Genomic DNA, 13,864 nt, shown 5'->3' with positions numbered 1-13,864 from the left:
CGAATTGGAGAGCTGACTTCTCTTTACGGGTCGATCAAAGTCGATACAGCGCAGCATGCAGAGAGGCTCCAGTTATTGATCCTTACGGAAATACTCCAGTAACAGAAATGGTAACGACTTCACTCACGGTTACCTACTTCACAGGGTGCTATGAAAGTAACAAAAAAAGGAAAAAAACTTTCATTGTGAAATGGAAACAAAGGTTAACCAGAGTGATAGCACGATACTATAATTCAGTGCGTGTCTTGTTCAGAGCACGGATCAAAGTTCCTTCGGACATGTATGCATGTCCCATTGACGCGCAAATCGCCGAAGTGGCGTCAACTCGAGAGACTTGCACAGGCGAGCGGTCTACATGTTTTATCTGTCTAATGGGATGACTACAGTGAAAATTTGTGCCGTACCGAAACGTGAGTCCAGATTTTCCGCTTGTCCCGATCGGTAACATTGCCATTTGGCTATCCGTGCCCAACTCACGCCCAGATCGAAACTTCCATATGTCGCCAACAACGTGTGTACAACGAGCATTCGTACACCCATTATGTAAACTCCTGTTCAGGGGAGACATTTTAATTGAAAGTCGCGTGCATTGTGTCAGCGGTTAAATGAATTATTTCAGTGCCAGTTTTATTCATCCGACTTGCAACTGGGCATGATACTTTCTGTTTAAATGTCTCCCATACAAGGCATAATACATAACGAATGTACGAGTGCAGGTTGTAGATACATGGTTGATGACGTATGGAAGTTTGTATCAGTCGTGCTCAGAAACCTTAATGGTAAGACGACTGCCCGTGATAGGAAAGCTATCCGGGTTCGAGCGCCGGCCCTGCACACGTTTTCATTGTCATCATTCCATTACACAGCTGATGGTTGTCCATTTCCATGTGAAATAATTTTCTTGTAACCAAAAACCAGTCCGTCCGAAGATCTACATCTCTGCGGATGTGAAAAATCGAAATGCATTATATTCAGAGTTCTATCGCTTCATCCCGTGCATTGCAACTTGCTTGGATCCTCCTTGGAATGCTGTCCACAGTGCTGCTTAAATCCCACCCACTCTTCTACAGCAACCCTCCTGAGGTCATGCAATATGTAAGGATTCAAATGGTTCAAATGGCTCTGACCACTATGGGACTCAACTGCTGAGATCATCAGTCCCCTAGAACTTAGAACTACTTAAACCTAACTAACCTAACACACACATCCACGCCCGAAGCAGGATTCGAACTTGCGACCGTAGCAGTCGCGCGGTTCCAGACTGTAGCGTCCAGAACCGCTCGGCCACTCCGGCCGGCTATGTGAGGATTCCTACCAATTTAAACTGGTCCCAGTGGGGTTCATGTCAACAGTTGACTTTAGGGCGAGATAGCAGGTTGATGCATCGTGTCTCGATTACACACAATCCTAAAACGACCCTCGTTAACAGCTGCGGAAATTTGGAGCCCGTACAGAACCATCAGGTCGCAGCTCCAGTTTCCCGTGTGTTGATGACCCCCGTCCCACATTTTCTACCTTTGTCACATCCTCGTGGATCCTATCCCGAAGGAGACCTCATTCACCGACGCCCTTCGTAACTGTGGCGAATTAGCTTCTCCTTGGACATCCATCACGTCTTTCCCCACTTAGTCATTTCAAGGAATTTCTTGGCCATCCCGGTTCCTTCCACTCGTTTCGTGATATCAGTACATGATACTGGCCCGAAACGTAAATGACCAATGTAGCTGATCCACACAACCAATAGGCAGAAACATTTTCGAAACCAAACACAATAAGCTAGTAAACAAACGTTGACAGATAATTTACATAGTAGTGTTGCCAACAGAATGTAACATACCAACATTTGCAGTGACCTATTACAACATTAACAGATTCATTTTAAGTGCCACATTTCCATTCAGTTTCAGTAATACTCTAGAGAGATCCGTATTAGTTGCAGATGATGAAGTCTACCCAAATATCAGCACTGCTGGAAATGATAAGCAGCTACGAGGAACATAATTATGTGCTATTGACGTGCATATTTTATTAAAATATTATAATATAATAAACACAATCAAAAATTTTTATATGTTATCATACACTTTTACCTGACATTGACAGAGAATTAAATGAAACCACTAACGATAGACAAAACTCCACCGAGACATGTATGACTGAAAAAGAGACTTGTGTTTGCGCAAATCAGTTCAGTTTTCAATCTTTTTTATGTGAAAGGAAACACGGACAAAAAGTCAGCTTCAATCTCAAGATAAATGTAACAGCGGGCGCACGACCCAAGCTTGAAATTTCTCTTCTAGGCATGATGCCACACTGGATATTGCCCCGTTCGATACTGCTGACACAGTATTGTGCTCTACTTGCACGGAGAATGTAAATTTGCTTTTAGTTCCATCTCACAGATTGCTTTATAAAGCGACTCCCTGTGGCCAAAAGGATGGTGAAAGAAACACAGGTTACTGTGGTGCAGAAGTCTTTTTCAGCAGTACATTTTCCAATTAATACAGTACTAATGGTGTGCTTTCATCTGTTCAGTCGAGCTGTTGATTCCATCTTATGTACAATATTTAGGCGTCCCACCGAGGAACAAAACAAATCGTCAGCGTGCGAGTGCTGCCTCAAATACACTGACGGGAAAACAATGAAACAGCAAAAGATAATTAACGTAGAGTAACCAAATTTCAGAAATACATCAGTTTAGGTAACATATTTATGTGAGTAGCATTGCTAGATCGTAAGTTAATGTAAGCGCGAGATAATCCGCTGGAAATGTGAAACGTTGGTGTAATAGCCAGAATTTTGAATGAAAGCACGTAAACGGGCTAGTATTATGTTGTACAGGTGCTGGATGTCAGTTCGTGGGGTGGAGTTTGTTGCCTGTTGCAACTGGTCAACACAGGTACGGTCAGTGCTGCTTGTGGATGACGCTGCTGTTGTCTGATGGTGTTCCATATGGGCTCGATTGGGTACACATCTGGTGATGATCGAGCAAGCCAAGACAACAAGTCGACACTGTGTAGAGCAAATTAGGTTATAAGTGTGCTCTATGGGCGAGCTTTATCCTGTTGAAAAACACCCTCTTGAATTATATTCATGAATGGCAGCACAGTAGGTCGAATCCCGAGACTGGCGTACGTACACTACTGGCCATTAAAATTGCCGCACCACGAAGATGACGTGCTACAGACGCGGAATTCAAGCGACAGGAAGATGATGCTGTGATCTGGAAATGATTAGCTTTTCAGAGCATTTACACAAGGCTGACATGAGGAATGTTTCCAACCGATTTCTGTAACAGATCGTGCAGCCACGTCTCGATCCCTGACTCAACAGATGGGGACGTTTGCAAGACAACAACCATCTGGACGAACAGTTCGACGACGTTTGCAGCAGCATCAACTATCAGCTCGGAGACTATGGCTGCGGTTACCCTTGAAGCTGCATCACAGACAGAAGCGGCTGCGATGGTGTACTCAACGACGAACCTGGGTGTACGAATAGCAAAACGTCATTTTTTCGCATTAATCCAGGTTCTGTTTACAGTATCATGATGGTTGCATCCGTGTGGCGACATCGCAGTGAACGCACATTGGAAGCGCGTATTCGTCATCGCCATACTGGCGTATCACCCGGCGTGGTGGTATGAGGTGCCATTGGTTAGACGTCTCGGTCACCCCTTGTTGGCATTGACGGCACTTTGAACAGTGGACGTTACATTTCAGATGTGTTACGATCCGTGGCTCTACCCTTCATTCGATCCCTGCGAAACCCTACATTTCAGCAGGATAATGCACGACCGCATGTTGCAGGTCCTGTACGGGCCTTTGTGGATACAGAAAATGTTAGACTGCTGCCCTGTCCAGCACATTCTGCAGATCTCACCAATTGAAAACGTCTGGTCAATGGTGCCCGAGCAACTGTTTCATCACAATACGCGAGACACTGCTCTTGATGAACTGTGGTATCGTGTTGAAGCTGCATGGGCAGCTCTGTTTGACTCATTGCCCGGGCGTATCAAGGCCGTTATTACGGCCAGAGGTGGTTGTTCTATGCACCGTAATTGCGTGAAAATGTAATGACACGTCGGTTCTATTATTTTTGTCCAATGAATACCCGTTTATAATCTGGGTTTCTTCTTGGTTTAGCAATTTTAATGGCCAGTAGTGTACCAGTTGACAGGGTGCAAGGGATAACCACGAGAGCGATCCGCCTGTCATACGATATGCCACCTGAGATAACTCCAGGTGTAGGTCCAGTGTGTAGCACGCAGACAAGTTGGTTTCAGACTCCCAATTTGACTCCTAACCAGCACACGGCCATCGCTGGCACCGAGGCAGAACCATCTGTCATCAGAAAACAGGCAGATTTCCACCTTTTACCCAATGAGCTCTGGCTTGACACCACTGATGTCGCAAATGGCGTAGTTTTGGGTCAGTGGGATGCACGCTACAGGGCGTCTCGCTCGGAGTTGTCCTTGAAGTAACCGATTTGCAGCAGTTCGTTGTGTCAGTGTGATGTCAACTGCTGCTCAGATCGTTGTTGTAGATGCAGTACATTGCACCAGAGCAATATGTGGAACACGATGGTCTTCCCTCTCGGCAGTGTCACGTGGCCGTCTGGAGCCCGGTCTTTTTGTGTTCGAACATTTTGATGACCACCGCTTCCAGCAATCATGTAGAGTGGCTACATTCCTGAGAAATCCTTGTTCAGTATCGCAGAAGCAACATCGAGCTCCTAGAAACCGTATTACACTACATCGTTCAAACTCAATGCGATGTTGATATTGGCGTCTTTTTCGCCTTAATAGCATTCTTGACTAACATCAACTCACCACGCACAATCTCAAAGGTAACTAACGCTCATGAGCGTTATGGCATATACATGTGATGATGAAGCCCATACTACTTGAGAGAGCATAAGGAACGATGCGGGAGAACCGCACCACTGTATTAGGCAAGGTCCTATCCGAGGTGGTTTGCCATTGCCTTCCTCCGACCGTAATGATGAAGACAACACAACAACACCCAGTCATCTCGAGAGAGGTGAAAATCCCTGACCCCGCCGGGAACAGAGCCCGAGACCCCATGCACGTGAAGCAAGAACGCTACCGCGAGATCACGAGCTGCGTACATATATCTAATCTGATTCGCATCCACATACTGGCGCTACTAGTGCAACTCTTATGCGACTGGCGCGAAATTTGAATATTCATCACCTTTCAGATATAAAAACACGCCTACCAACTTGCGTTTGTCACACACTTCTTCATTGTGTTGCGATTTTTATTTTCGTTAGTGTATATTGATGAAACGCAATACGATAAAACCAGTGTTGCGCTACATGCGCTACGTGTCTGGGGCAGCGTAAATAAGGAGCCTATCGATAACAGGTTGTTGGGGAGCCTAATAAATGAGGAAGGTGGTTTGAAGGTAAACAAGATTTGCTGCCCGTCACTGGATTTATTACTATCTCGACTGTCATCTCATCAACCAAAGCTGAGAAACGCTGAGAGAATGTGCGTTTCACGGAATAACCAAATAAGCATCAATAAATGGCGGCTGTGACGCCAAGAACCGTTCAATCTTGTGGGAAACCAGGCAGCGAGCACACCTAACACCAGAGCTCTCGTCACCTGAAGCAGCTGGTCCCCTCGTCGAAATATTGCGCATAAAATGGAAAGAAGTTGGTTGAATAGCTGAATGCGCACCATTAGTCAATCATCTTGGCATTGAAGTTCTTTTCCCTCCCTCTCCCTCTCCCTTTTCACACACACACACACACACACACACACACACACACACCTCTGAAACATTCAAAACAACTGCCAGGAACACCTTCAACTGTTCCACTGTCAGCCATCTTGTTTTTACACCTTCAATTGTTCGACTGCCCGCCATGTTTGATTTTACAACTGGGAAACAGTGGAACAGTGACAGTGGCAACTCAATATATAGTGTTCAACAATGATGAAGATGATTAAAAGGAAAATGTAAGTGAAACATTATCTAAATAGACATACACATAGAATTAAATAATTTCAGACAGAATAACAAGTTTTCAAATCGTAATTTTCTCTTAAATAATCTGTCTACTGTAAGGTATAAGTGGTTGCAGATGACAAACTGTGCAAAGCCGGTCACTGTAGAAACACAACACATGAGAAAAAGCACACCATGCGGTAAAAAGGTATGAATTCGTAATTTACGTGTTTTTCAAACAATTTAAAAACTAATAGCTACATGTATACAAACACCAAAGAACACTCTTTATCTTTAACAGATGGAAAATAAAAGCCCACTGAAGATGCTGCAACTGCAATGAAACGTGTTTGGGTTAAAAAACATACATATAAATCAGTTATTCAAATTATCAGTTTATGAGGTGAAATTTAAAAGCTTTTGTGCGTCTTTTTATAAATCAGGGAAAGTAAGAGGAAATTGAGAGATTATCTATTAATAAACTTTCGCGAGCTGATTAACGCTTGTTTTGTTTTGACGCAGAAAAGTCTTCTAGTCTGGGTGCTTCTTGCGAGCAAACGGTTCACTATGGGACTTTACATCTGAGGTTATTAGTCCCCTAGAACTTAGAACTACTGAAACTTAACCACCCTAAGGACATCACACACATCCATGACCGTGATAGGATTCGAACCTGCGACCGTAGCGGTCGCACGGTTCCAGACTGAAGCGCCTAGAACCGCTCGGTTACGAACAGGAGTAACCACATTCCGTTAAGCATAGTACGGGAACGTTTAGCTACGATCATAAGCTACAAAATGACATAATACAGTATGTTTCACTAATAGTTTGAGAGAAATAGTCGAGGACACAGAAAGTAATTTTGGTAATGCAACCTTACCGACGTATATTTAGTGGAGAGCCGCCACGTCGATAATTTACACACTTCACAATTGTAACGTCAGTTCAGAGCAGCGTCTACAGCAGGTACCCACGTGTGTGTGGAGATGGTGGTGCAACTATCGCGTCCTTTTCTATGCTCTCCCTCCGGCGAGGCTCGGAGCGGCACTGACCGCCATTCGCCAGACGCTGTGCGGTAGTCAGCTGTCTCCCAGCGACCTTGGTGGGAGTGAATGACGTCACTGCGCGTGGCCGCTCTACACAGCGATATCTGCCACTAAGTGGTCGACTTATCTGCTTCATTTGATCCACCTGCCGTGTTCTAACAATTAGCTAGTTTGAAACTGACAACCTTGCACATAAGGTCAAGATGTGATTCGCAGCAATGGACAAAGTGCGTCTGAACAGAATCATGGAGGAAAAGAGACATCGCTACTGTTCGCGCAGTCCGAACTGGCAGGCCACTCGATGGTTGACGGCAGCGACCTTAGATGGTGGAATCATTTAAAATTGCTCCCCTCGGCCACTAGTAAGGTGCTAGTTTCACCTTGGACTGCGTATACATCCAAGGCGGCGACACACGTAATTGTAAGTTTGCTCACGGTTGCGCAAGTGACAAGAAGCGCTCTGAGACCGCTCTGTCTGTGGGATCCTGCCCACTCGTATAGGGTGCCTACGAAGATGTTTTCTCGGATAGCTCGACAACATACAAGCAAATCTTATTAACGGAGTTTATTACAGTAAATTGAATTGACAATATTTAACTTAGCTGATAATGTGTCGCAAGCAAATGGTGACATGCAAATAGTCAATGTTCTTGAATAGATGCAATTTCCATGCATGCAAAACGTAAGTCACGACTAAGAAGCTAGGGTGACGGCTCGTCTTCTAGTGCGGCTCTTCTAGTGCGCCGAGGCTAGCTGGAGCGGAGCTTACATTCCCCTGTCGTCTTGCGGTCCTAGTTAGCGCTCTATTGGCTGACGTCGTCTCACAGCCTTCTCTGAAGTTACGTTCCGAGCCGACGTGTTGACGCTTCATGTTACGCCGAAACACTTTCATTGACTCCTGTTTTCTTTATACACAGAAGCGTCAAAGGAACTGGTGTAAGCATGCGTATTGAAATACTGAGATATCAGACAAGTGTCTGGCCGAGGTGTTAGATCGGTTACTGTTGCTGCAATGGCAGCTTATGAAGATTTAAGTGAGATTGAAAGTGGTGTTATAGTCGGCGCACGAGCGATTTTACACGGCATCTCCGAGGTAGTGAGTAAGTGGGGATTTCCCCGTACGACCATTTCACGAGTGTACCGTGAATATGAGGAATGCAGTAAAACATCAAATCTCCGACATCGCTGTGGCCGAAAAAAGATCTTGCAAGAAAGGAGACGACTGAAAAGAATCGTTCAACGTGATAGAAATGCAACCCTTCCTAAAATTAGTGCAGATTTCAATGCTGGGCAATCAAGTGTCAGCATGTGAACAATTCAACGAAACATCCTCGACATGGGCTTTCGGAGCCCAAGGCGCACTCGTGTATCCTTGGTGACTGCACGACAGAAAGGTTTACGCCTTGCCTGTGCCCATCAACACCGACATTGGACTTCTGAAGACTGGAAACGTGTTGCCTGATCGGACGAGTCTCGTTTAAAATTATGTCGAGCGGATGGATGTGTACAGGTATGGAGACAGTCTCATGAATCCATGGATCCTGCATGTTAGCAAGGGACTTTCAGTCTGGTGGAGGCTCTGTATTGGTGTGGGGCGTGTGCAGTTGGAACGATGTGGGACCCCTGATACGTCTAGATCTGACTCTGACAGGTGACACGTACTTAAGCAGCCTGTCTGATCACCCGCATCCATTCATGTCCATTGTGCATTAAGATGGGCAATTCCAGCAGGACAATGCGACACCCCACACGTTCAGAAGTGCCATAGTGTGGCTCCGCGAACACTCGTCTGAGTTTAAACATTTCCGCTGGTCGCCACACTCCCCAAACATGAACATTGTTGAGCATATCTGGGATTCTTTACAAAGTGCTGTTCAGAAAAGAGCTCCATCCCCTCGTACTCTTATGGATTTATTGACAGCCCTGGAGGATTCATGGTATGAATTCCCCCAGCACTACTTCAGAGATTAGTCCAGTCCATGATACGTCGTGTTGCGGCACTTCTGCGTGCTCGCGAGGGCTCTACACGATTTTAGGCAGGTGTATCAGTTTCTTTGGCTCTTACTAAACCAGAGGTTGTACAGAGTTTCAGGGAGGGAACAATTGACAAGAATGGGGGAAAGAAATGCAGTAGAAGAAGAATAGGTAGCTTTGAGGGATGAAGTAGTGAAGGGAGCAGAGGATCAAGTAGGTAAAAACACGAGGGCTAGTAGAAATCCTTGGGTGACAGAAGAAATATTGAATTTAATTGACGAAAAGAGAAAATATAAAAATGCAGTAAATGAAGCAGCCAGAAAGGAATACAAACGTCTCAAAAATGAGATAGACAGGAAGTGCAAAATGGCTAAGCAGGCATGGCTAGAGGACAACTGTAAGGATGTAGAGGCTTATCTCACTAGGGGTAAGACAGATACTGCCTACAGAAAAATTAAAGAGACCTTTGCAGAAAAGAGAACGACTTGTATGAATATCAAGAGTTCAGATAGGAACCCAGTTCTAAGAAAAGAAGGGAAAGCAGAAAGGTGGAAGAAGTATATAGAGGGTCTATACAAGGGCGATGTACTTGAGGGCAATGTTACAGAAATGGAAGAGGATGTAGATGAAGGTGAAATGGGAGATATGATAGAGCACTGAAAGACCTAATTCGAAACAAGGCCCCAGGAGTAGACAACATTCCATCAGAACTACTGACAGCCTCGGGAGAGCCAGTTCTGACAAAACTCTACCATCTGGTGAGCAAAATGTATGAGACGGGCGAAATAACCTCAGACTTCAAGAAGAATATAATTCAAACCCCAAAGAAAGCAGGTGTTGACAGATGTGAAAATTACCGAACTATCATTTAATAAGTCACGGCTGCAAAATACTAATGCGAATTCCTTACAGACGAATGGAAAAACCGGTAGAAGCCGACCTTTGAGAAGATCAGTTTGGATTCCGTAGAAATATGGGAACACGTGAGGCAATATTGACCCTACGACTTATTTTAGAAGCTAGATTAAGATAAGGCAAACCTACGTTTCTAGCATTTGTAGACTTAGATAAAGCTTTTGACAATGTTGACTGGAATAATCTTTAAAATTGTGAAGGTGACAGGACTAAAATACAGGGAGCGAAAGGCTATTTACAATTTGTACAGAAACCAGATGGCAGTTATAAGAGTCGAGGGGCATGGAAGGGAAGAAGAGGTTGGGAAGGGAGTGAGACAGGGTTGTAGCCTATCCCCGATGTTGTTCAATCTGTATATTGAGCAAGCAGTAAAGGAAACAAAAGAAAAATTTGGAGTAGGTATTAAAATCCAGGCAGAAGAAATAAAAACTTTGAGGTTCGCCGATGACATTGTAATTCTGTGAGACACAGCAAAGGACTTGGAAGAGCAGCTGAATGGAATGGACAGTGTCTTGAAAGGAGGATATAAGATAAACATCAACAAAAGCAAAACGAGGATAATGCAATATAGTCGAATTAAGTCAGGTGATGCTGAGGGAATTACACTAGAAAATGAGACACTGAAAGTAGTAAAGGAGTTTTGCTATTTGAGGAGCAAAATAACTGATGATGGTCGAAGTAGAGAGGATATAAAACGTAGACTGGCAATGGCAAGGAAAGCGTTTCTGAATAAGAGAAATTTGTTAACATCGAGTATAGATTTGAGTGTCAGGAAGTCGTTTCTGAAAGTATTTTTATGGAGTGTAGCTATGTATGGAAGTGAAACATGGACGATAAATAGTTTGGACAAGAAGAGAATAGAAGCTTTCGAAATGTGGCGCTACAGAAGAATGCTGAAGATTAGATGGGTAGATCACATAACTAATGAGGAGGTACGGAATAGGGTTGGAGAGAAGAGGAGTTTGTGGTACAACTTGACTAGAAGAAGGGATCAGTTGGTAGGACATGTTCTGAGGCATCAAGGGATCATCAATTTAGTATAGGAGGGCAGCGTAGAGGGAGACCAAGGGATGAATACACCAAGCAGATTCAGAGGGATGTAGGCTGCAGTACATACTAGGAGATGAAGAAGCTTGCACAGGATAGAGTAGCATGGAGAGCTGCATCAAACCAGTCTCAGGACTGAAGACAACAACAACAACAACAACAGCCGTTATCTGTAACAAGCTAAATATTTATTTCCTCTCGCTGATATTAGCCCCGCCATGGTGAGGTATATCGCGAAGTGGTTCGAGATTTCGTTGCCCGTGTGGTCAGTATCTATAACAACTGGCTGCCCAGGATCTTCAACCTGTAGTTTCTTTGAAAGTTCTTCTACAAACTATGGAGTGTTCAGAATTAAAGATACGAAACAACACTTCGCAATAATTGAAATCTTTATTCAAAAGTAATCACCATAGGCTGGAGTTTAACTATGCCACTGTTTCACGAGCTGAAGGATTCTCTGTTTCCAAAATGACTGTGATAGGGGCCAGTCCTCCACTGTGTCCCCTTAGAAAAATTGTGCAAGACTGTACTTAAACTGACACACAATATTTTTAGCGCAATGCAATCTGACTTCCAAAAATCCCTACGAAAGAATGGCCCTGACTAACATTAACCTATACGTTCACAAATCACTTATCTCACAAAAATCTCGGTCACTGGAACTACTGCAATACAGCGAGCATCACTACTGCCAGCTAAATAAAAGATTCAAACTACGGAAGGCACTAACTACTGATACTCACAGTTAGCAAATGAAAGATTTTAATAGAGACAAACAATGTATTTACCTTAATAGTCATATTATATATAGCAGTTCATGACATCCAGTCTTACAAATATCAAAACTCCGACATCTCCCTCCCCATACCCACCACTGCTGGCGGCTCACCTCCAACTGCGCAATGCTACGCGCTGTTAGCATCCAGCTGCCGCTGCCCAACACTACAATGGCAGACAACAATGCAAACCAGCCACAGACTGCACACGCCACAGCCAGTGATTTTCATACAGAGCGCTACGTGGCGGCGGCGTTACCAATAAAAAACCTTACCAGATCGTCGTCCGAGTTGAAGTATTTAGCTTTGAGTTTTTATTTTTTTATGATTTTATTTATTTGTTTATTTATTTTTAGCGCACTAAACTCATGAAAGTCGGCGTGGGACATGTCCAAGCTGTAGACCAGATTCTGAAGCTACTTACATTTTTACGTGGCCCTTAGAGTCTGTGTGACCTTGGACACGTGTGAACGCGCTTTGTCGTGGAGAGAAGCACTCCCTCCGTGAGCGGCCCATACTATTTGCTCTTAATTGGACTTTCGTAGGTTACGGAGTGTCTCACAGTACACGTCATTGTTCACGGTTTTTCCGTGCTCGAGGAATTCGTTGAGTGTCGAACCTCTTAAGCCGCAAAGGACGGTAAATGAACATCACCCTGCCTGCTGAGAGCACAGCTTTGAATGTTTTAGCGGGAGGTGACGCATGCGCACAACCACGCCGAGCACTACATTCGAGTCGCTAGAAGCTCCACTACGTTGTCCCAAAGCGGCATATGCAAATTTCATCCGATTTGGTAGTTACGACTTTTCGTACCCTTTCATTTGAACACGCCTTATACATTGCACAAGGCGATGGATCCCGTCAGCCACTAGTTGGTGGTCGTTCCGCTTGAACCTGGTGTAGACCCTGAAGTGGAGAAGATGAAGCTGTCAGAACGGTGTCCCTCAGTCTTCTCCAGCACGAGAAATAAGCGACAAAGTTAAGCTAGTCTGCACTCAAGGAAAACAAAAACCATCATCGCAGCAGCTGACCAAGTCTCCCCTACTACTGCTGTTGCAAATGTAGCTACTCCCCTTGTAACAGAAGCCCCTGGTTCTGCTCCTAACCAACAAAATGTGGTCAAAGCCAACCCTAATTTCTACAGATTCACGGATCGTGGTCCGTTCGTAGTTTTATATGCAAAGTTTGGATAAAATTCTATGCCTTCTGCATCCTACGGATCTGGGAAGAATTTTATATCCTTTCCTTGCCATAAGTAAAGAATGCTATATTTAATATCTCTTCTGTGAACAAAACCAAAGAGAAGGTCGAACTGAAATTTCCAGATAAATCTTATTTTTTGAAAGGGAAATTCCCCTTCGCAATACCCCCTTCCCCCATGCCTTCTGATTTTATGGTAAGAAAAATAAATGCACAGTATTACTGTTCTGTTTTGGAGCGTCACCTGCGACCAGCTTTCCGAAAGAAGCGGCGACACTTTCTGCGCAACCCACCCATCATTTTGCACGACAATGCACTGCCACATACACCGCAAGCCGTCGCTGCTCCGTTCGCTCGATGGTGACTGGGAAGTACTGTAGCATCCACCATACTCCCCGGACTTGAGTCCTTGTGACTTTGATTTGATTCCGAAGAAGGATCCACTTCGTGGCATTCGCTTCAGAACTGTTCCATAGATTGGACAGGCAGTAGCCCGCTCCATTCGCATCATCAACAGAACAGGCTCTGCTAACGGTATACTACGCCTTCCACATCGCTGGCAACTGTTTCTACCAAACGCTGGTGACTACTTTGAAGGACAGTAACAGGTGCAAACATGTAACTCTTTTGTATCGTTTGTGAATAAATGGTTGCTACTATTTAAGTTCCAACCCTCGTATAAACAGTGAAGGATAGAAATTTAATACGTGTAATATCAAGCTACGTTAAAGACAGTCGTATCGTGGTTGTGTGGTTACAGTGTTAGTTTGTGAACTTTACGGTCTGTGAACTTCACAGACCAACACTGTGAGTACACAACAACGACACGACGTAGCTCGATACTACATGCGGGTTCATATCTCCAATATGCCCCTCATTTGTTTTCACAAAATTACGAATTGCCAGCCCGGTCACTGACATATCTATT

At 44.4% G+C, this 13,864-nt stretch overlaps 1 protein-coding gene across 1 annotated transcript in view; it reads right to left on the bottom strand.

Annotated features, from left to right (window-relative positions):
* The window catches only part of LOC126354427 (UDP-glucosyltransferase 2-like), an 80,179-nt gene extending 73,158 nt beyond the window's left edge, over positions 1-7,021 (bottom strand). The window contains exon 1 of the mRNA XM_050004064.1: positions 6,859-7,021. The gene's annotated coding sequence lies outside the window, so the exon portion shown is untranslated. The remainder of the gene's footprint in view (positions 1-6,858) is intronic.
* Between the last annotated feature and the right edge of the window lie 6,843 nt (positions 7,022-13,864).

Source organism: Schistocerca gregaria, chromosome 3 (genome assembly GCF_023897955.1).
Source record: "Schistocerca gregaria isolate iqSchGreg1 chromosome 3, iqSchGreg1.2, whole genome shotgun sequence".
Classification (NCBI taxonomy): Eukaryota; Metazoa; Arthropoda; class Insecta; order Orthoptera; family Acrididae; genus Schistocerca; species Schistocerca gregaria.
Note: the sequence above shows the minus strand (reverse complement) of the source record. Positions and strands in the feature narration are given on the sequence as shown.